The sequence below is a fragment of the Hydra vulgaris genome, chromosome 03, assembly GCF_038396675.1.
Source record: "Hydra vulgaris chromosome 03, alternate assembly HydraT2T_AEP".
In the NCBI taxonomy this organism is placed as follows: Eukaryota; Metazoa; Cnidaria; class Hydrozoa; order Anthoathecata; family Hydridae; genus Hydra; species Hydra vulgaris.
The window spans coordinates 30,268,334-30,291,795 of NC_088922.1; the positions used below are offsets into that span (position 1 = coordinate 30,268,334).

Genomic DNA, 23,462 nt, shown 5'->3' on the forward strand with positions numbered 1-23,462 from the left:
TGTGTTTTGAATGAGGCTTCGTGACGAAACTATAAGCAGAATATTCATTTCATAACGTAGAGATGAAATTAAATGCAAATAATTTTTTTTATTAACTTATATTTTCCTAGCGTTCTGAGGTCTCTTAACCTAGCATTGTGTGGTGGAATGTAAAAAGTATAAAAGATAAGTGGACCAAACATTAAAAAATATATTCAGCATGGAAAATAAATAATTATGCAGAATTTCATGATTCTCTAAGCAATATTGGCAACAATACTACCTACTATTTAACCTGACATTCTGAAGTCCCTAATGAAAAAACAATGTTCTAAATATTTATCTAAAGACATGAAAACTATTTCATAACTCAATAAAAAAAAACGTTCTAGTAGAACGTTTTTTTTAATTGAGTTATGAAGTGAAGAGAGGCAGGTATCAACGATTTCCGTCATACGGAAATATAATTAACAATTCGCCGTTCTCACTAAATGTATATTTCGAAATGTGTTGTGGTAAATGTTTCGAAATGATACTTAAGTTGAGTAAAACGTTTTTTTGCTATTAATTTAAAATGTATCAAGCAACCGATTTTTTACTGCCAAAGAATGTATATCGTAAATATCTGGCAAAGAGTTGAACATTTTTTTTTTAAACATCTTCGCTTCCAACAAGGCTGCAAGCAACCACTAATTAAAGTTGGAAGTTACTGGAAGAGAAAAGATAAAGATTGTAGAGCAAGATAACGATTGACAGACGACTTAAAGGATTACAAATTATATGAATCAGTAAAGCAAGCTGAAGGAAACGAATTCCAAAGAACTGATGTTCGAGGAAAAAAACTAGACAAATAAGAGTTTTTGGAGCACTTTGAAACAGTCACAGAAAATGGATGACACTTAATTAAATGACGAGTAACACAAGAATGAACTTTAGTTGATGGCACAAGAGACGCTAGCTCTTTAGAGCAGTGCCCATTATAGTATTTGTAGAAAAGAGAAAGAGAAGCAACATTACGACAATGCGATAATGGTTGGAGGTTGGCTGCAAGAGCAGGTCCAACTATGTTTACAATGCGTTTTTGCACCTTGTCTAAAAGAGAAAGGGCATCATTAGAAGATCCACCCCAGATATGGCAACAGTATTACATACATGGCCGGATTTGAGATTAATAGAGATAGAGAATAGAATCGGAAGTAAGAAAGTGTTGAGCTCGATAAAGAGATGCAACCTTAGCAGATGCTAATTTTGCAACTGATTTGATATATGGTTTCCAAGAAAGATCGAAAGTAAGAGTTAATCCTAGAAGATGAAGAGTAGATAACTCATCGAGCACATTACCGTTCATAATTATAGGAAGATCTAAACTATTGCGATAACGATTGGCTGAAAAAAATTGAGTTTTATCTGTATTGAAGTTTACCAGTCAGAAACATGACATAGGTCGAGTACAGAAGGTAAATGATTTGGGTTGTCTGGAAAGCAAGTCGGAAAGTTGACTATTTGAGTTAGGTATTGAGAAAGGCAAAAGTTGTAGGTTTTAATGGCCGCAGAATCACTGACACTAGAGCTAAGCCATTCAGAGTGGTGTGCATTAAAGTCACCGACAACAACTATATTAGCTGATAGCTAAACATCGACGCAGAAGAAAATATTGCTCTCAAGGTAACGGAATGGACTAGGAATATTTCGACTCTACCTCCGATATCACACAAAATTTAAGGATACCAACTTTTTAAAGAGTTCTATGTCAAAGGAGTTTGTATTAAAGCTGATGTTCAAGGTGGAAATAAATCTTTATATTTAGTTAAGTGTCACCATTTATGAATAAAAACTAATACAATGTAAATGTGCACCTTTGCAAAAATTTTAAAAAGGTAATTTATGCTAAGTAGTCGAAGAGAATTACGAGTTAACCCGGACAAAAATAGTATAAAACTAAAATTTTGCATTGAGGAAGAAGACAGTCAATGAATCAATTTGGACAGACAAAAAATGAATCAATTTGGACAGAACTAAAATATCATAAAATATATATTGTTAGATAACATGTTTTATTCTGATTCATATTTATATCAGAACAATGACTCCAAAACGATTATTTTCAAAGTTATCTACGTTTGAAAAGTGTAAAAGCGTTAAAAGTTTCAAATAAAAACTTCATTAGGGTTTTTATTTTCAAAAGACAATTTTTTTACTTCGAAAAACTTTATCATTTCTTTTATTTTCATGACAAATGAAATTTTCATTTCAATGAAATGTTTTCGTATGAATGGAATAATTTTGGTTTGCTTCGAGATTTATAGTTTTACTACGAAAAAGGTTTGCTTCAGATTTAAACGTTAAATTTACAAGTTTTAACTTGTAATGTTTAAAAACGTTACATGTAGTAAGAGTCTTTACATTTTTAAAAGAAAAAAGTTCTGCTCGTGTATTGTGCAAGCTTGGCTTTGAGAAAGAAAGCTACGTTATGGAATATGGAATAATTTCATAACATTCGATTAAGCGAAGAACGGAGTATGAATGAACCATGCAGGTTAAAATATGTTTAAAATATATCTTACAATGATGTTTTTTTGCACAGTTTGTTAAAACTTCAGTTATCACATAACAAATAATATTCATTAATGACATTTAGCTGAATCCTTTCTAATTATTTATTTATACAATCAAGCATATATTTGGTTGTATAATTGAAAAAATAAAACTGTTTGTTATTAAAAAAGGTTTGGGATAAGAAAACATACCAGATAAGTTATTTTTACACATTTTTAATTATCTTAATGACCAGTTGCGACAGAACGTGCATAATAGTACAACAGTACTAGTCCATCATAGCTGTAGAGAAAAGTTTATCAAGAAAGAGATAACGATCCTCATTTAAAGAGGTATTTGATTAGAAATCAAAATGTTTTCTTTGTATTAAAAAAGTAGACCACAAACATCCACCTTTAAAGTCATTAAAGTTGAGACCATACCATTGATTAACAAAAGGATTCAACTTTCTTTGAATCGAAAGGATGAAATAGGAAATGTTGTATATTCTCATTTGATATCATGCTATGATCTTGAAGCGGATGAAGCCATCTATCATATTTTGTGTATGAATCAATTCAAACTTAAAACCAAAAGCGATAACCAACGTGGACGCCCAGTAGATCTCACTATGTTTGAAAATTTTTAAGAACTCTGTTTCTTGTTAGAGGAAGGAACTGACTGAAAATTTATACCCTTTCGGATGTACACATTAAGATGAAAGAATTCAGTAATAACTATACGTATTACTTAACGAAATCCTTAAAAAGAAAATTACTTGAATTTTAGGTGATCATATTTTTTTGGAGAACTCTCTGGTCAATCTAATATAGTTTGTTTCAGAGATATGGTTTCTTTTATTATATCGAAATTTCAAAAAAAGTAAGATCACATTGATATTACGATCACAAAATGTAAGATCACAAATGATGTTTTGCTGCCGCTGCAAGTATAATTAAGAGTGAAATCAGAAAAATGAATGTATATAAACTTGTATAACTGGAGGCTATGGGCGATATTAAATATATGGTTATGGGCGATATTGAATATAGACTCAAATGGGTTCCAAAGAGTTTACAGCTGTTTCTAAGCCATTTATTTTCTTTAAAGCTTCGACAAATTAGTTTAGGAAAATGGATTGCTCAAGATTTGCGACCAAGATCTATGACCAATTCTATTTGGAATTAGCGTAGATAATAATAAATCTTTTGAAACAAATTGGCTTGTGGATCACCTATACAAATTTGGATTTTCATTATCCTCCGATAAAGTGAAGCTGTTCAAGTTATCTGCTGCAGTTAATAAAGTGAATACCGCGCAATAACAATAGCCGAGTTTCCTACATTAGGTGGCTGACAATATAGATTACAACATTTGCACATTGACCGCAAAAGGAACATTTCACAAAACGAGTTTAAAATCAATGTGTTTTTCTTCTAAATACATAATGAAAGCATAACGCGTTTGAAACACAAGTCTATTACAAATTTATCTATGTGTCTTTAAAATATAACTCTATCAAATTTTTTCTATTATTGACCTAAATTCTTCATATATTCTACATATATTGTACACTGTCGTTCATTATTGAAGCCAATAAATATATAACTACTACCTGCGTTTCGTTTGATTACCCTTTATGGTTATAAAAGATTAGAATCTCAATATAGCATATCAACTCGGAGGATTTCACACAATGATGAGCTTTCTCGGAAGCATAGGAAAACTAATGGCAGGAACTGGTCTGGAAGAGGTTTTTGAGCAGAAGTTACGGTAAAACATATGCTTAAAAGAAAAGCTGTTGCAAGAGCCTTAAGAGGTCACATGTTGGTCCAGAGTGTATTGACGAGTCATATTATAGATATTTTAGTCGACGAATCAAAACTAGATATATCCGGATTTTAATGCGCTTATAAAATGGCAATGTAAAATGGTATGAACAAAGAAAAGTTAATAAGACTTGGTAATACATGCATTCAAAAATATTTTATATTAACCTATGCAGAAAAGAAGTTATATGAATCACGTACTGCAATACTTTGGATCTTGTACATATACTCTACTGGTATCAAAAAGGAATTTTTGGTTGCAGAGATAACTTTTAAGTGGCATTTGCATTTTCAAACAATTTCAAAAATGCTAAACTTGATTGCCGCATCAGGACATTCAAACTATGCCAAGTGTTCTAGGTTATACTTGCAAGAAAAGCAATATCTTTCAGAAACTAATTACTGTTTACACCAACAATTTTTAGATGATTGTCACGCAGTGCGCTATTCTGCAAGGTATCAGGCTGACTTGTATTTTGATCTTGTAATTAAGCAGACCCTGGTGCGTTCTTTAATATGCTATGGTGGTTTAACTAGGAATAGAGGACTTGAAGAAAATGTTTGCAACCTATGGACAATAAGCATCTGTTATTCTGCAAGTGTTCATGAAGCAATACATAAATTATCTGGATTTAACATTGGAGTTATGAAAAACAATAAAGAAATGGGTATTAAAAGATTAGTGTGTATTAGTGAGTTGTTTTATGACTGGTTTGCTGTAATCTATATTCATTAACTACGGATGTTGTGTCAGTCAATGATGAAGATCTTGTCAACTGTGACGAGACTTGTCTTGACTGTCTTAAGTTCAATGAAGCAAAATTTAAAAAAAATAATACATTTTTTTCTTTGGATGCTTTGACCTATAGCGTTAAACTAGACAAACAAACTGATTGTTGTGTCGATTCAACGCTACTTTTTAATAAGCTTACAGCAATATCAGAAAGAGAGGATGACGTTGAACTATACTTTGATTATTACTATTTTTTTATTTTATTTATTTTGTCATTAAAAAGGAATATAATGCCGTTTTATGTAAATAGAACCTACATAACCGGGGCTAAAAGTAGACAATATTTGCCTTATCACTACGCCCCGACGTGCTTTCATCAGTAAGCGTTTACAATCATTAAAATGTAAACACAAAATTACTTTGTACCATATAAAAAATAAATATAAATTTTACAAGTTTGTTAAGATCAGTTACTAATCTATAATCAAAAGAAAATCGTAAAAAATGATAAAAAAATAAATGAATAATAATTACATCTAAAAACTAAAAATAAGTTAATAGGATAACTTAAGGAAAATTTAAATTAATGACCAGTTAATAAGATAGTTGTTAAAAAAGAAAAAAAAAATTAATAATTAAAAAAAAAAATTAAAAAAAAAAAAAAAGAATCTTAAAAAGAATTTAATTCATTAACATCGTTAAGAAGTTTTTGTTTCAGTTTTTGTTTGAATAGAGAAAGTGAAGAACAATTTATCAGCTTTTTATTTAATAAAGTGTTCCATAATTTAAGACCTCTGATGGCAATAGAAAACTTAGTAACCAAATAGTGTATTTTAAGTTGCTTGTAATTGTAATTTGAAAATCTTGTAGGGTAGGGGAGACCGGGGCTAGTTGGCCGCAGGGGTAAGTTGACGAACTACGTTTATCTTTAGAGCCTTTCGTCAGACAAAAATTACTCAGAAACTTTCTTATTGACCATTTCATCATTCACTGTAATACTGTCAGGATTCGCGCATGCGCATGGGAGAGATTGAGATTTATGCGTTTTTTGGACAAAAACGTAACTTTTAGAACATCGCTTCCTTTTTACTTTACAAAGAAAATATTTAATCGTATGAAAAAAAAATTGTAAAAGTTCCAGTCACAATTGGTTTACTATATCCAGTCAGACTTTTTTTTCAAAGCTGCCGTTTTTCAGGATCTATAGACTGTTTATTAAAAAAAAAGCTTTCGGGGTTAGTTGACAAATTTTTTACGGGGTAAGTTGGCTCATAGCATTTACTATGGAAAAAAATATTTATTTTTATAAAATTAATTTTTTAAAATTTTTAACAATATTGAAAATATTTATTCTTACAAAAAAATTAAAAAAAATTTTTTTTAGTTTTTTTTTCCACAGATAAAAGGTGGGCAACTGTTTCGCTTTTATACGGACTAATATTTGGTACCAGCTAAAAGTAATATTAAATTTTGGGATAAAATTGTTGCAAAAATTAATTAAAAAAAAATTTCTATTAATTTTGCACTTAATAGTGCATTAATAATCATTTTTATAGTTTGCGGCAACTTAACCCGTGGTGGGGTCAGTTGGCGCAAAATTTTTTTTTTTTTAGGGTCTGGAAAGGCCCCAAGAATTTTTTTTTGTAAATGAATGCAAATTTTATAAGATACCCTAATCCATACTCTTTAAGACTACACTTTAATATTTTTAAAAAAATTTAGTGTTAGGGCTACAGAGCTCATACAGTAAAAACCGAGCCAACTAGCCCCGGTCTCCCCTACTCGTGATTAATTTTATTCAAAAATGTATTAAATATTATAGGAGATACTTTATTATGAAGTTTGTACATAAATATAAGAATTTGATAAAAGTTTAATTAAAAAACATTAAGTATGTGATGATTTTTAAATAGTTCTTTAGAATGTGTGAAACGACCTGCACCTGAAATAATTCTGACAGCGTGTTTTTGTCTATTAAGCAATTTTTTAACTTTGTTTACATTAGAGATACACCATACAATATTTACATACTTTATGTAACAATGTATGAGGGAGAAATATAAGATTTTTAAGCAGTTTTAGTTTAATAATTGCTTAGCTTTGTATAGAATGCCAATATTTTTTGAAATTTGATTTTCTAACATTCTTATGTGTTCTCTCCATATCAAGTTTTCATCAAGTATCATTCCTAAATGATGACTTTAATGATGACTCTCTAATTATTTTAGAGTTGCCAATATAAAGATCAAAAGGTTTTAATGGAATATTTTCTTTATCGTGAATTCTATGAAAAAAAGTACACTTAGTTTTATTTAAATTTAAGGACAATATGTTTGTCTTAAACTATTCCGCTAGATTTAAAAACTCCTTGTTTACTATTTTAAGTAAAAGGTTGACATCTCCATTAGAATAAAATAAATTGGTGTCATCTGCAAATAAAACTGAATTTAAAATGTTCGAAAACTTATGAAAATTGTTTGCATAAATAAGAAATAAAAGTGGACCCAGAATTGAGCCTTGGGGAACACCGCAAGTTATTGTCAAGTAAGCAGTTTTTCCTTCTTCGTGTGCTATGTATTGTTTTCTATTGCTTAGATATTAGAGCCATTCTAATTATGTACTTTTAATTCCACAACTCTCAAGTTTTTTTTATAAGAATGCTATAGTCTACTGTATCAAAGGCTTTGCTAAGATCTTGAAATGCTTTAAATATATCGTGAACAATATTAATAATGGCATGGTCAGTTGAACACCCTGACTAAAATCTAAACTGTTTATTATTTAGAATATTATTTATATTTAGAAAAGTTATAATTCTGTTTTACATAACTCGCTCTAAGATTTTTGAGAAACAAGGAAGAATTGAAATTGGTCTGTAATTTTCAGGATTAGAAATGTCTCTTGATTTGAAAATAGGTATGACCCTCGCAATTTTAAGTTTCTCCGGTAAATACCTTGTTTTAATGATAGATTAAAAATATGTAAAAGAGGGATTGTTAAGTATTTTATCTATTTTTTAATCAAATTACTACTAATATTATCATACCCCACACTTTTGCTAAGTTTTAAAAGATATACTGTATCTAAGAGTTCTTTTTCAGTAATTTCATAATTATCCATCTTAGACGACTTATTAGGAGTAAAATATGGCTCAAAGTTTACTTCAGTAGTTTCTATTTTCGACGCTAAAGTGGAACCTACACTAACAAAATGTTTTAAGGGTTTCAGCAATTAAAGATTTATTTGTAATAGTTTTATTTTCAATGTTTTAATTTATAAGGGTTTCAGCAATTAAAGATTTATTTGTAACAGTTTTATTTTCAATGTTTTAATTTATAGAAAGACTATTTCCGTTAGTTTGTTTCGTGCCAATTACTTCCTTAATTATGTTCCATGTATTTTTTGGGTCATTTTTATGTTTTATTAAATGCTCGGTATTATAATATTTCTTTGACTTTTTAATAACTCTCAAAAACGTGTTTACAATTTTTGTAATAAGTTTCATTATTGAAAGCTTTTTTTTGAGAAACTTATTATATAGTCGTTGCTTTTTTTTGACGACTTTATAATTCCAGGCGTTATCCATGGATTTAATGTTTTTTTTTTCACACATTTTTTTAAAAACAGGAAAAGACGTATTGTAAAGTTGTTGTAATTTATCAATAAACTTATCGTATGCCTTATCTGTGTGTTCAATATCAAAGAGGTTATCCCAATTTAAATCTGATAAAAGAGTGTTAAAATTTGCATGGATTTTTCATTTATATTGCGCGTATTTTTTTTTAACTTTTTGTGCATGGAAGTTATCACAGGGAAGTGATCTGAAATGTCGCATTTAAATATTCCTGTTTTGATTTTTGATTTGAATTCATTGGTGACTATTTGATCTGTAATTGTTGCGCTTTCTCTAGTTATTCTTGTGGGTTTATTAATTAGTGGAATATAGCCTTTCTGATATATGACGTTAAAGAAATTATTTATATTTGTATTTAAATGACTCATGCTCAGGTCAAGGCTAAAATCACCTACAAAATTATTCTCAATACCTATAAAATAAATGCTTTTATTTTTGCTTAATTTATTTTTAATTATGTCTTTATAATGACTTTCGAATTGTTTTATTGAGCCGGAAGGTGGTCTGTAAAAAACGTGGATGATAATGTTTTTTGTTGTTTTATTTATTATTTCCACACATAGTGATTCACAATTATTAGTGGTTGAGCAGAAATCTTTTTTTAGCTTGTATAATAAAGAATTACTTATAAATACGCACAAACCCCCATTTTTCTTCCCAGATCCTCTAAATTGATGAATGACTTTATCATTTGGTAGCTGAAAATTTGGTGGCCTATGACTGGACCTAATTTTGAAATTCCTAAAATCATCGAATATGACAATTTTGGTTTTCAACCTACAACTTTTTATTTTTTATTTTTACGACTAATTAAAACATGAACTACTTATTTTCAACCTACTGAAATTTCAACCTACTGAAATTTCAACCTACTGAAATTTCAACCTACTGAAATTTCAACCTACTGAAATTTCAACCTACTGAAATTTCAACCTACTGAAATTTCAACCTACTGGGTTTTCAACCTACTGTATTTTCGACCTACTTTTTTTTCGATCGACTTTATAACTACGTCTTTTCCGGTATGTATTTTATTTTAATTAAAACTCAATCTAATCAGCCGTTGATATATATATATATATATATATATATATATATATATATATATATATATATATATATATATATATATATATATATATATATATATATATATATATATATATATATATATATATATATGAGTGATATATATTGCTAATATATGCATACAAAAACAAAAAAACACAAGTTTGTTTTTGTATGCATTTAGGTTAAATAAAAATGGCAGTTAATAGTAGAAATAATACAAGGAGGTCAGTAACTTCCATAGGCTGATATGACATAGGCTTCTTGTTGATGGAATTCTGAAAACAAAAACTTGTGTATTCTTGATTTCTTGTTAATGGTTTTTGAAAAAAAAAAACCTTAAAAACGTAAGGAAAAAACGGTAAAAACACTAACTAGTAGGTTGAAATGAAAATATCTGAAAATCGGTTGAAAATCAAACAATCGCAAATCGGTTGAAAATAAAAGTCTCTAAAATAGGTTGAGAAAAAAATCGCTCAAAATTGAAAACGTCATAAATCGGTCGAATTAAAAAAAGCCAATAATCGGTTGAAATCAATTTTTGCCTCAGTAGGACATCTAAAAATTATTTCCACTTTACAGTAGATGTTTTATTTTGTAGATCAAGTTTGTAGGTGCAGGTTTTTGTAGGTTGAGCTATGCGACACGGAAAATTTGTATTTGTCTTGATATATTCATCAGTACACCATGTCTCGCTGAGACTAATAATTTTAAAATTAAAATTAGCCTCACATAAAAATTGTTTAAATAATTCAAAACTCCTAATATTTAAATGCAAAATTGAAATGAATTTGCATCTAGTCCTTGCATTATGTTTTCAGTTTTAGGGTCATAATATTAAGTATTAATATTTTGAAATTATTACTAAATTATTACTAAAAAAATTAATATCCGGGTCAGAATGCTTATCTAGAAATATCTTATTTTTATTTTGTAATGAATTAAATTCTGAGTTAAGTGTAACATTATCTTCATTCATAAGTAGGGTATTTTTTAGAAACTGCTAAATTACTATTTTTCTGAAAAAATAGAAATAATAATGATAAGAAAAAAAAAAAAAAATTTTAACTATAAATGATAAAGTAATTAAGCACTCGCTTTATTTTTCCTAAATTCTCTAACTATAAGTTTATCATATTTTATAGAAGAATATTTATCAATTTTTCTATGTAACTTCATTTCTTCTAAGAGTGTTTTTCTTATGGCCATTGTTTCAAAAGAGAAGTCTTCGCTGATGTATATTCCTGATCCTTTAAGTCGATTAGATGAATGTAGTACTTTTATTTTGTCTTTGTAATGTAGAATTTTAACAACAATTGTTCTAGTTTTATTTTCTTTTTTTTTTCCTACTCTGTGAGCCCTCTCGATATCAACGTTCTTAATATTTAATTCGTTTTCAAATAAAGTTAATAACTTTTTTTTCAGTTTCATCTCAGGTTTTTTGATAGTTTTTGGGAAGCCCGTCGATGCGAAGATTATTCCTTTGAGTCTTTTTCAACAACAGAAGAAATAGACTTCTAGCTGTCATAATTTATCATTTTCCTCTTCACCAATACTGTTTTTGTTTTTAATTTTCTTTTCTAATTTGCATACCTTTTTTACTTGGATGTCTTGAGTAACTGTTAGGCTTTCTTCGATACCTTTATTTATCTTTTCTCAGATTCTTACTCTCTCGGTAATTTCTTTAAGTTTAGTGTTTACCTTTTCGTTTTCCTTTTTTAAAGAGTCACACATTTGTTTTGATTTATGAATTTCATTACATAGCTCATTTATTTTATCGTTAGTTATTTTTAGGTTTCCACTTATAAGCTTAAAGCTATCTTTCTGCTGTTTTGAAAATTTTTCATGAAAAGTATGGCGAACGACATTTGTTGATATTTGTGTTTCATCTGAATTCCCCGTTTCGTTAGATTTCTTTCGAACATTAATATTTTTTATCCGTTTTTTTTTATTTATAAAAAAAAATAAAAATTAAAAAAAAATAATTATTTCCTCTGAATAAAACACGTCTGCTTGCCGCAAAAAAAAATTTGTTTTTTTTACTCGTTTCCCACAAGGTTCCTTACTCTACAGAGTTCTTTGGAACAAAGGTATGAGGTTTATAGAAATTGTTGAGACTATATAAAAAAGTAATGCCACTACTTATATTTGATGGTTATATATGATGGCTTTAATTAAATATAATAATAACATCAAAGTAAAAAATGACTTAGATTGAGAAAATGACTTATTTTTATCATTTCTTAGATATTTGAAATAAAATCAAATGGTTTGTGGAGGAATTATTGAGCCAGAAAAGTTGCGAGAGAAATTGTAGAAGAGAGAAAACGTAGTTGTAATGCTGGAGCAGGAGGATGTTGTAAGCACATGGCAGCAACCTTGCATCAACTTGTGGATTTCAAGGAATTAAATATAAAACGTGTTCCAGTTGACAAGGTTTGTACCGACTTATTACAACAATGACATGTCCCTGATGAGTCTATAAAAAATTCTGAAGCTATACTTTTTTCAAACCTTATATTTGAAAAAGTAGATGCTTCAAAGAATCTTAATATGTCTCGTAAGTAACCACTGGTCACTGATCAGCGAAATTTTTGTTCTGCACTAATATTTGCTTATAAAGCAAGTAGTGAAAAAATTAAAAAGTTGCATCCAGGACTTCTTAATATAAACCAAGGAATAAGTATGGCAGTATTAGAAGGAAATAAGTTTGAACCTGAGGATTTTTATAGCATTTCAATTAACTCGAGACTCGTACATCTTCAGTATCAAGAGGTATAATTAAAAACCTTAAAAAATTTTGATGGACATAAATGACGTTAATTATATATTTATAACTGACCATCTTTTTACTTTCGGTAGAAGATGTTATAACTATGGAAAATAAAACTTTTGGGTCAGTCTGATAATGTATCAATGTATGGTTTATCGAACGAAGCAAAAGTTTAACTGCATCTAACTTTGGTAATGTCATGAGAAGAAAACAAATGCTGCGTCACTAATTAAAAATTATATGTTGGAGACAGTTTGAAATCTGCATGTAAATGGGGTATTGACAATGAAGTTGTAGCCATAATAAAATATGAAGATTGTTTTCAGTGTCAAATTACTGTGGTTTATTTTTTAATTCTAAATGGTCTTGGCTTGCTTGTAGTCCTGGTGGGTTAGTTTTTGAAGATAGAGCCTTCAAACTGGTTGAGGTAAAATGCCTTTCTAATAAAAAGAATACATCTATTTATTTAATATTTAAAAAATTTATTTTTAAAAATAAATCCAAAACTTGTTATCTATTTTATTTACAAATTTTTTGTTTATTATTTAGCTTCATCTTCTTTAAGTGTGTTTGTTTGTGTGTCTGTGGTGTTGGTGGAGGGGGGGGGGATTGTTATGTTATTTGAAGTAACAGTATTTCATATAATTATGTAGCATTATATTTGTAATCTTGCCTGCTAATCTGATAAAGCTATTTTTTTCATATCTCTGTTTTTGGAAATAATAACAATAAACTTTATTATTATAAACATAATAAGAAAGTTGCTTTTGTTTTGGGGAATTTCGGCACACAATAAATAATTCTTCGGTTGCTTTTTTTAAATATTACTTGACGATTAGACCAGTAAAATAAATGAAAATACATATTTATTATTTTTGCTGAACCAACTACGATTTCCATTCTTTAATTAAATCAATTTTATACAAGTTTCAATTTTTATAAAGTCTAATCAATGTTTTGCTGGGGCATACATTTACCATTTAAACGTCTATTTAATGTCTTAGTGCTTTATTCTTTATATATAAAACTTTGTTTTTCAAAATTTACTAAAGCCAATCTTAATGCAGTTAAACAAATGGTTGTATCAGCATCGTCTGTCCAGTCAATATATTTCTACAGTATTCCCACCATTTCATAACTAGTGCGGTAGAAGCTTGATTAACTTGCTTTAGTTCTTCTTTTTTTTATTATGTCTTTCTTTAGAAAATTCAATATCAATATATATATAGGGGGTTCCAAAAACACTATATATTTTTTTTAACCAGTTATTCGTAATTAATTTTTTAAAAAAACTCGTAATTCAGTTTTTGCTATTTTTGAAATTCTTCTATTTTGAACAATTTAAAGATATTGAAAACTTAAAAAGTAGAAATCTTTATCGCCTATTCTATGTATGCGTATAAAATTACGCAACTTAATGTTAAGATTTATGCTATTTAAGTTTTTATTGTGAAAATTTGAATTATAATGAAGTTGAGTTAATACAAAAATAAGTTTCATCTAGTGTAAAAATTTACTTTGGCTCTAATCCGTTAAAAAATGCTTTTCTTTTAATTTTGTAACCTAAACTAAGATACCAGTTGAAATAAAAAATGTAACAAATTCGTTTAGCATCAACAGAAAAAAAGAAACAAAGTTCTTTAGAAAGCCTCCCAGTAAACTCGAGTGCTTAATGTACGGGAGGGGACGTTTATTAATTTTCGGAAAATTTTACCATCTACTTTATCAACAAAAAAAGCTATATCTTAAAATTAAAAGGCTGTCGTGGCGCAGTGCTCAACTTAGGTTACGGAAACTGTACGTTCAGCGTTGTTTTCGTAACTATTTGGTATTCACCATTATTTGGCAGCATTTCCGTTAAGTTAGGGTTCCGCACGAGTTGCGCTGATCTTACACAAAAAAATTTTTTTTTTAATGAACCAAGTTTTCGTAATTTTATTAAAACTTTTCTAATATTGAATTCATATAATTTCTTTTCTAATAGTCTTTCTAATATTTTCTAATAACTTTTCTAATATTGAATTCATATAATTTCTAACAAGTTTAAATTAGGGATTATTACTGATTATTATTTTTTACAGCCTAATAAAATGAAAATAATATTTTTATAAAACTCAGCTATAAAAACTAAATAAATATTTTTTATTGAATATTAATTTTTATAAGAAGTTTTTTTATGAAAATTAGGAAAACAACTTTAAGTAGAAATGAGGAAGAGAGGGGTTCAGAATTAATTAATCTACAAAGACGTTGTTAAGAGCAGGTAAATTTTGACTATTGTTAAATATGCAATTAATCTTGCTATAAAACTTTTATTTTCTTCAATCATAAATATCATGTAAATAGTGTCTATTTAAAATACAAATAAATAAAAGTTTGTGTACTAATTTTACCTAAGCATGAACAAACTTTAGTTTGGAATTAGTATAATGCTTTAGGCATTATACTAACTCCAAACTAAACAAGAAGTCATATATATTATATAATATAAAACATCAAAAAAATCTTTTGTAACATTTGCCCATGTAACATTTAACAATATATTATCGCCTTCGATTTGCAAACAAATAGTTTTAATTAGTGTTCTTTGTACAATGCCAAAAAGAAGAAAAGAAAATGGAGAGAAGTTTAGCGACTTGGAAAGAAAAGTCATAGAAGGAGAAGTCCTAGGAGAGTTTTGTTATGTACCTGAATTTTTAAGCATAGTATTTTATAAGGAAATAAAAATATTGAATATGCATTAAAGTATAATAAAAAAAATTTAAAAAAAAGAAAAAAATTGTTATAAAGAATTAAGCGGGGCAATTGCATAGAAAATAGTTTATTGTTTATTTATTACATGTTACATGGTTTAGTAACAATGCCGCAAATTTTAGAGCCATATAAACTTTACAGGATGATAAAAATGAGGGTATTTGGTTGTGACTAAATGAACATTTATATATATTTATGTTTTATTTTAGAGTTTTATATTTTTGTTTCTATTTTTTGGTTTTATATTGTTATTGTTATTTTTATTTATAAGTTTTATACTTTTAATATATTAAAAATTCAGTTATAGAGAATAGCTTGGGGGTGATTGCATAACTGATAGTTCATTGATTATTTTTATTGAGGATAAACTTTTTTAACTGGGTTATGAAGGCATTTCTATTTGTCATTATGGAGAATATTTTTTTAGTTTTAACAGGAAGAGAGTTCCAACAATGAATTGATTGATACTTGATTGACTTTATGCCATACTTATGTGTTTGTTTTAAAGGCATAGAGAGACTACAATAAGATACAGACCTAAGTTTAAAACTATGAATATCATTTGTGAATTTAAAGTAGCTAGCAAAACAGCTAGGCGTATTATTGTGGACAATGTCCCGTACAAGAACACAGTTAGATAAGTAGATAAGTTTGTCAAGCTTTAAAATGTTAGAAAGATTATATAGTATGTCAGAACTAAAACTGTTAGGATGAAAGTGAATTATTCTTAAAGATTTATTCTGGAGATTTATAAGGTTATTTTTATAAGGATGAACTTTGTCCCCATATCTGACAATCATAGCGTAGATGGGAGTTAAAAATAGCATGCCAAATATTCACAAGGGTTTTGTAATTCACTAAATGCCTTACTTTGGTAAGCATTCCATTTGCTCAACTTTGTTTGATATGGATATAATTTGTTGAATGAACAAAAAATTTTCATCTAATAATATGCCCAGATATTTTATTTTATCTACAATATTTAGTTTTTGACCACTCAAGAGGGAGGTATAGTCATTTACTTCTTGAGAAGTAACTGGAGATATAAAAAAAATATCAGGATTTTGGTTTTTGAGATAGTGGCTGAAGTGAAATCTTAGAGGTATAATTTCTTTAGCAAGATTATCTGCAATTGAAGAGAAGTAATCATTAAATATAATTGCAATTATTTTCTTGTTAGTTATAGTTTTATTATTAAAATTTAAACTATCTATATTATTGTTGTTCTTTGATTTAATATAAATAATGCTCCTTAATCCTTTCCAGGTGTTTTTAAGGTTGTTTAGATTTTCATTAAAGTAGGTTGAATAATATGTTTTTTTTTAGTATTGCAGTAGGTTATTAATTTGATTTCTATAATATTTGAATTTTTTAAAGAATTGTAGCTTTAAATTCTCATTTTTACGTTTTATAAACTTCTTGTGCAACTTATTTTTAATTTGTAATGACGTAATGATTCTATTAGTAATCCATGGCTTTCATAAAGATTTATTAGCTTTTTTGGTAGACATTTTGAAATGGGCATGATTATCAAGTAATCTTTTAAGTGCATTCAAAAACTTAGAAGTAGAGTTATTAGCACAATAGTTCCTTTGTTGGCTTATTGAAAGCCAATCAGTTTCTTTAAGATCTTTAAGAAAACTTTTTTCATCAAAATTTTTAAGACATCTACGATATAGTTTGGGATGAGACTGTTTTAAGTTCTTGCATGGAAATGACATGAACTTAATAAGATGGTCAGCAAGACATGCTGTTAGGTTGCCTGATTTAGTATTTGGGGTGTGAAAGTTTACAAATATATTATCTATGAGTGTCTTTGATTTTGGAGTAATTCTGGTTGGTTGAGTAATTAATGGGAAGAGAGAGAAAGAGCACATAAGATCTAGAAAGTTAGAAACATCATTACAGGAGTCATATTTTAAAAGATTAATGTTGAAGTCTCCTAAAAGAACTATATTTTTATTCTCTAGTGATAACTTGTTGAGTAGGGTTTGTATATTAGTGATATTGAACTCACTAGTGTTCATACATAGGTGGCGATAAATGCAACCTACAATTATATTTTTTTCTGATTGCAGTAAAATTTCAATAAAGATTGATTCTAGTTCTTTTTTTCTTCTGAATTTTGAGGTCAGATCTCAAGTTATAATTTAATTCACATTTTATATATATATATTAGTTTCTCCTCCTTTATTAGAATGAGAATCAGTACATTCAAAGGCATAGCCATTTAAAGTGTTATCAGTTCTAAGTTTTTGTTGTGATTTAAGCGAGTTTCAGATATAGCAATGGTATTGAGTTTATTATTCATAAGGGAAAGCAGAAGTTTTAGCTCATCAAGGTAATATGTCAGGGATGATATATTAACATGTAAATAGGTTTTTGAATCAATACTACTAGCTTTGTTATACTCTGTTGTATCATAGTATTCACAATTAATATTATCATTGTCAAGTTTATTTTGAAAAAGATTATTTAGGTTAGATGAAGTGTCATAAAATAAATTATAAGTAAAAGTATTTGCACCATTTATAGTGACCTTAAAATCCTTATCTGTCAGAGAGGAGTATGGTAGAGTATTTTCCAAGCAATTAAAACAGTACCAATAGCCAGTTTCAGTCATCAAAGAGTTGTAGAGTTTTTTATCAACATTATTACACCTAATGTGGATCCACTTATTGCAAAAATGTATTAAATATTTGTAGTCTAAAATATAGTAGTATTTTAGACTACAAGAGGTAATGTATTAAATATTTGTAGTCTAAAATTAGTTACTTATAAGAATCAGATAATAATAAACAATATGATAGATATAGTATAAATACTATATAAGTATTATGATACTGTATAAATAATCTTTATATTTAAATAATAAGTATAAATAATCTTAAGATAATAGAGTATATAGTATTGGTATAAATAGAAGTATATAAGTTTTAAATATAAATAAGATTTATAATATAAAAGCTATAGTACAAATATAAGTGATAAAATAAAATAAATGAGATAAATATAAGTGATAAAATAAGGTATATATGACAAGATAAAACTTATATATATATATATATATATATATATATATATATATATATATATATATATATATATATATATATATATATATATATATATATAAATATATATATATACATATTTATATATATATATATATATATATATAAATATGTACATATATACATACACACATATATATATATATATATATATATATATATATACACGTATATATATATATATATATATATATATATATATATATATAAATGAAAGTCAAAATTAAAGACTTATATATATGTATTTTATATATATACATGTATGTTATATATATACACGTATATATATAACATACATGCAATTCAAATTATATACATATAATATAGACATTTTATATACTATGGAGTAATATATAAATCAAATTATGGGTATTTAAGCAGAACTAACAAAAGTTTATAATGAACAACTACAAAAAATTAAAACTGGAGTAATTTTCAATAAACGGTAGCTTTGACTGATTGAAGGAAATTATTAGTCGCCACAAAATTAACTCTTTAACTGATTGAATTTGACTTTAGAAAAGGGGAGAACCACTATAATGAGTTTTTTGTGAAAGAGTTGAATAAGGAAATAAAATTTTTGAATAAAGTAAATAAACAAAGTAATACTGCTTTATGTCAAAACAATGCTTTACGCCAAAGTGCAGAACAGCCAGTCTGATTTAAAACAAAATATCAATGTAAACAATGTTATTGTAAAATATATTTTGCAGTATATTGTTAAAGTGAGCATATGTTAGGAGCACTGAAGTGCTCCACCATTCTTGTGACCTCCCATGGTTTTTGAAATGACCAAATAATTACTCCACATCACTATCTACCTGAAGGTAAACTTTATTGAAAATTATTTGCTCTGGTGTAGTTGGCTGATCATACAACTATATACAGTTGGCTAATTATACAACTATATGTATTTATAAATATTCTGTTTCACAGTTTTTTGTTAAATGGTACATACCTCATTAAGTATAACCATCATAATTCATTTAGTTGTTTTAATAGCTTTATTTAGTTTTAGTCAAAAAGGAAATTTAGTCAAAAAAACAAAAAAAGGAATAACCGTTTGATCTTTTATTGTTAAATATGCATGTTATTAATGGACTGTTATGAATGAAGTTTAAAAGAGTTGATTTATAGAATACTTACTTAAAAATAGTTTATTTACTTTTCCAGAGATGTTGTCGAAAAGTAACCTGGATAAAAGATTTTTATTTTTTCTAATTCTGAATTAAAAAAGCCATTGTAATACTAATACAGGTTTCCTTTTTGGTTGTTAATAGCCATGATTACAAAAAAGTAAAACCGTGTAATCATGGCTGTTAACAACCAAAAAGGAAACCTGTATTAGGACTATATTATAATGGTTTTTTTAATTCAGAATTACAAAAAATAAAAATCTTTATGAATTTTTGAATACATTCTACATCAGAGTAATCATTTAAAGCAACATGCTGAGCCTAACACCAGATTTAATCTTGATGAATTTCCTTTTTTTACCTAAACTAAATAAAGCTATTAAAACAACTAAATGAATTATGATGGTTATACATAATGAGGTATGTACCATTTAACAAAAAACTGTGAAATAAAATATTTATAAATATATAGTTTTTTTTTTGTTAATATATACAGTGTTTTGTTAATATTTATAGAGATATAATTACTTTTTTGTTTATATAATAATTCAATAATTATATATATTACCAAAATCATAACTGCATCATAACAATATAGCATCTTTTAAAATATACAATATATATTTTATACTATAAATAATATATTCAGGGGCGAATCCAGAATTTTTATTGACTGTAGCAAAAATGCTATAAATATATTTTTTGTTTAAAAAAAAAAGTCCAAGTTTGCCGACTGTACTATATGGTCTCGATATGCCGACTTGCTGGTCTAAAAGAGCTAAGCTAAAGAACTTTATTTGATTTGCATGACGTTAAAACCATCTAATTAAACTGTATACTTTTTAACGAAATGAAAGTTTACTTGTAATATATAAAATAAGATTGTTGCAGGTAAAAGTTTTTTGTTGCAAGTTTTGATCATTTTATTTTATTTTCATTATAACTTTTATTTTTATAATAGTTGTAAACTAGCTCTGATTGTTTAAAAATACAGTTAAATTTTATTTTATAAACCAGGGCTGATGTTGGTTGTTATTGTGAGCTTATTTTGTTATTAGTTGTTATTATATAGAGATCTGGTTATGTTTTTTTTATCATTGAATACATGTGTGTTAATTGTTTATTCTTTTAAAATTTAGTCTTTGTCTTTGTTTGTTTTTGCTGTTGTTATATTTTGTTACCTTGCTAAATGCAGCAAACTTTAAATATATGTGTGTTAAATGCATGATAAATTATTCTTTATGAGTTGACTGAATTGTTTGATCTGACAAATGCAATTTATGTTACAACCACATATCTGGACTCACGTTTTTCATTAGATCAAACTGAAATCAACATTGCACAGACCACAATTCGACGTCACTTAGAAGCTGCATGTGCACAGACAAAAGCAGTGAAAAAAATAGAACCAATTTCTGTTCAAGTTCAAGCTCCAGCTAATTAACCTCTTGCTGGGAAGTCTTCCTTGCTTCACAGAGTTCTGTCAAATGCTAAAATTCTGAAAGGAAAAAGCCATGTTATTGAAGAAGAAAATGCTGATAAATTAACCAAAGAATTTGAGCAGTTTGCAGTGTTTTCACTTGGTTCAATAGTCTCACCACTGGACCATAGGCCTGACTGGCCTACCAATTGATTATGTTGAAATTTAAATAAATACATGTTTTGTAAAAGAATTTGTTTTTGAAACGAGATTCGATTCGAAATTCGTCATTTTATTAGATTCCATTCGAGATTCGATTCGAAATCAAAGTTTCGGATTCGCAGGGCCCTAGGTCAGAAGTTTTTAACACTTATTAAATTAAAGCATCAACAGTTTAAAAATCAATAAAAAAAGATGATTTTTTTTTTTTTGGTAAAAATTGCGTCAAATTCTCATATTGCTTAGCTGTTTTTGGCCAAAAAATTGATAAAAGAAAAACCATCAAGTTAAGTCTTTCAAGAAATATAAAGATTTTGATCAAGTTGCTAAAAAAATTTTATAGCAAGTAGTTGTGCAGGAAATTTATACAAATTATTGTTTAAAAAGAAACCATTCATAATTATGGCTGATGAAAGTCAATTGAAATTAAGTTTCAAAATAATATCATTTATATAAAAAAATCTACGGGAAAATGGTTAAGACTAATTTTAAAACAATAAAACTGACAAAATTCCTTTAAAATATTATGGCTTGACAAGCAAATGTTAATGTGAATTAAAAGTACAAAGTTTTCTAAATTGATGGTAAAAATTATCTATAGGAGTACCTAGAAAACAGTTTATTGCAATTAATTATTGCAAACAAAGTATTGCATTACCATTGTGGGTGTTCCCCACAATGGTAATGCAACACTTTGGACTGAGACTCTTCCATTACTACAAACCCATGGTAAACTTAGTCACTTTGGGAGATTAATTATTAAATCCAAATTATGCAACAAGTGAGGGTAAAATAAATTAAGCTCTGACTTTAGAAAAAAGATGTAAACCTATAGCTGAATATGGTTCTTATGCAAAATCTTATGACTCCAATCATGAATCCAATTCAAAAAAGCTATAAACAATACTAAAAAGCTGACCTATTGAAATTCTGTTAAACTGCCGTTTTCTCTGTTAATTTATATAAAAGTATTTGATAATTTTTCAATGGTCCTATAAAGTAAAATTCGAATCAAAACAAAGTTAATTTTTTATTTTATTTATTTTAGACAAATTGATTACATGTAACAACATGGGTGGAAAAATAAAAAAGCATTCAAAAAATATTCGTAATCAGAGTTATTGTGGGTATGTTATTTTCTACTTAAATATTTTCGAAAGGGCTACATTTATTCTTTGGTTGAAATAACAAGTTCGTAGTATATATTGGTATAAATTGTAACTAAATAAAAGTTTCTGATTTAGTATAAAGTAAAAAACATTGTTTTGTTCGTTAAGATGGCGAAGTAACCTATTAACTTCATTTCAGTAGATGATGAGTTATATATTTAAAGTTATTTAAAAGAAGTGCTAAATTTGCTGCGTTAAGTTGGCTGATTAATTTTAGAAATCAGAGATAGCACGCCAAAGTAATGACGAAATGAGATGCACCAGTCTATTGGTAATGTTCTTAATCGACTGAAAAGATGGTGGGGACGTTGCTGTAAAGCTTCTGCCTTACATTGGGACATTATGTACAAAAGACTGCTATTTCTTAGATATTATTAACATCCTTTATGATAAACAATTTGGGTTCAAAAAAGGTTACTCTACTGATCAGGCAATTATTCATCCTGTCTATGATATTCTTTTGATGAAAATAAATATACTTTACGCGTTTTTATTGATTTCAATAAGGCTTTTGAAACTGTTAGTTATTTATAATAAATATTTTATTAACCAAATTAAAAAACTACGGTATTAAAAATTCGAACCTTAAATGGTTTAAAAGCTACCCGTGAAATAGACAGCAATATATTTCTCATAATTATGGAAAAACTAACAATAGGAATATATTTTGTGGAGTACCACAAAGATCTATATTAGAACCGCTCTTGTTTCTGATATATATCCATGATCTAAGCAAGTTTTGTAATGTATTGGACCCAACCTTGTTTGCAGATGATACTAGTCTATTTTTATGCTCACGATGATATAAAAATGTTATTTAGAACTGTAAACAGAACTACTATACCTTGCTGAATGGTTTACAGCAAACAAATAATCTCTAAATTTAACTAAAACAAAATATACTTTTTTCCATCGCTATCATGAGACAAAATTCCATTAAAACTTCTAAATCTTTGTATTAACAATTGCAAAAAAAAAGAGAAGTATCATTAAAATTTCTAGGAGCACTCCTTGACGAAAATGTAACATTTGTGAGGTCATATAAAATATATTGAGGGTAAAGTATCAAGGAGCATTGGCCTACTTTAAAGGGCAAAACCTTTTTTAAATTCAAGTTGTATATATATATATATATATAT

The 23,462-nt window shown here is 27.6% G+C and overlaps 1 long non-coding RNA gene across 2 annotated transcripts; it reads left to right on the forward strand.

Moving 5' to 3' along the window:
- The first annotated feature begins 14,546 nt into the window (after window positions 1-14,546).
- On the forward strand, window positions 14,547-22,804 carry LOC136078076 (uncharacterized). Of its 2 annotated transcripts, XR_010637502.1 has the most exons (3): window positions 14,695-14,814; window positions 22,203-22,281; window positions 22,541-22,804. It is a non-coding gene; the product is annotated as an uncharacterized LOC136078076 (long non-coding RNA). The 2 variants fall into 2 exon arrangements; XR_010637501.1 differs by lacking the exon at window positions 22,541-22,804 and having other exon boundaries at window positions 14,547-14,814.
- The last annotated feature ends 658 nt before the right edge of the window (window positions 22,805-23,462 follow it).